Source organism: Sinocyclocheilus grahami, unplaced genomic scaffold (assembly GCF_001515645.1).
Source record: "Sinocyclocheilus grahami isolate Dianchi unplaced genomic scaffold, SAMN03320097.WGS_v1.1 scaffold102181.1, whole genome shotgun sequence".
NCBI lineage: Eukaryota > Metazoa > Chordata > Actinopteri > Cypriniformes > Cyprinidae > Sinocyclocheilus > Sinocyclocheilus grahami.
In genome coordinates this window covers 1-507 of record NW_015532119.1, presented here as the reverse complement: position 1 = coordinate 507, position 507 = coordinate 1, and the positions used below count along the sequence as shown (strand labels likewise).

At 51.9% G+C, this 507-nt stretch overlaps 1 long non-coding RNA gene across 1 annotated transcript; it reads left to right on the top strand.

Annotated features, from left to right (window-relative positions):
* Nucleotides 1–501, top strand: LOC107581195 (uncharacterized). The gene is made up of 3 exons (XR_001608805.1): nt 1–74; nt 163–277; nt 354–501. It is a non-coding gene; the product is annotated as an uncharacterized lncRNA (long non-coding RNA).
* The last annotated feature ends 6 nt before the right edge of the window (nt 502–507 follow it).

The window sequence follows — 507 nt, the reverse complement described above, 5'->3', positions numbered from 1 at the left end:
GTCTTCACTGATGGAGAGGTGTGGAACATTAAGGAGGTGCTGGATCTGGTGAAGAGTCAGGTTTACTCTCACAGGTGTGTTCTCTCGTCTCAGTCCTCCTCATTTACTCCAGGGTAAGTTAATGTCAGAAGCTCAGCGCTGGAGCTGCTCTTGTGTCTTCAGGTGCTTCTCCTTCGGGATCGGTGAGGGTGCGAGTACAGCTCTCGTCACAGGAATGGCCAGAGAAGGTTCAGGTCACGCTCAGTTCATCACAGGCACTGACCGCATGCAGCCCAAAGTAAGATCTGCTGTGGAAACAGACTGGATCCAGTCAGTATAAGAGGTTTAGGGTGTTAATTTCTCTTCTCCATCAGGTGATGCAGTCGCTCAGGTTTGCTCTTCAGCCGGCTGTGGATAATATCTCTGTGGACTGGACCGTTCCTGAGGGTGTGACGGTGGACATGCTGTCCCCACCCATCAATGCTCTGTTCCAGGGTCAGAGGGCGCTCATCTACGCTCAGATTAAAG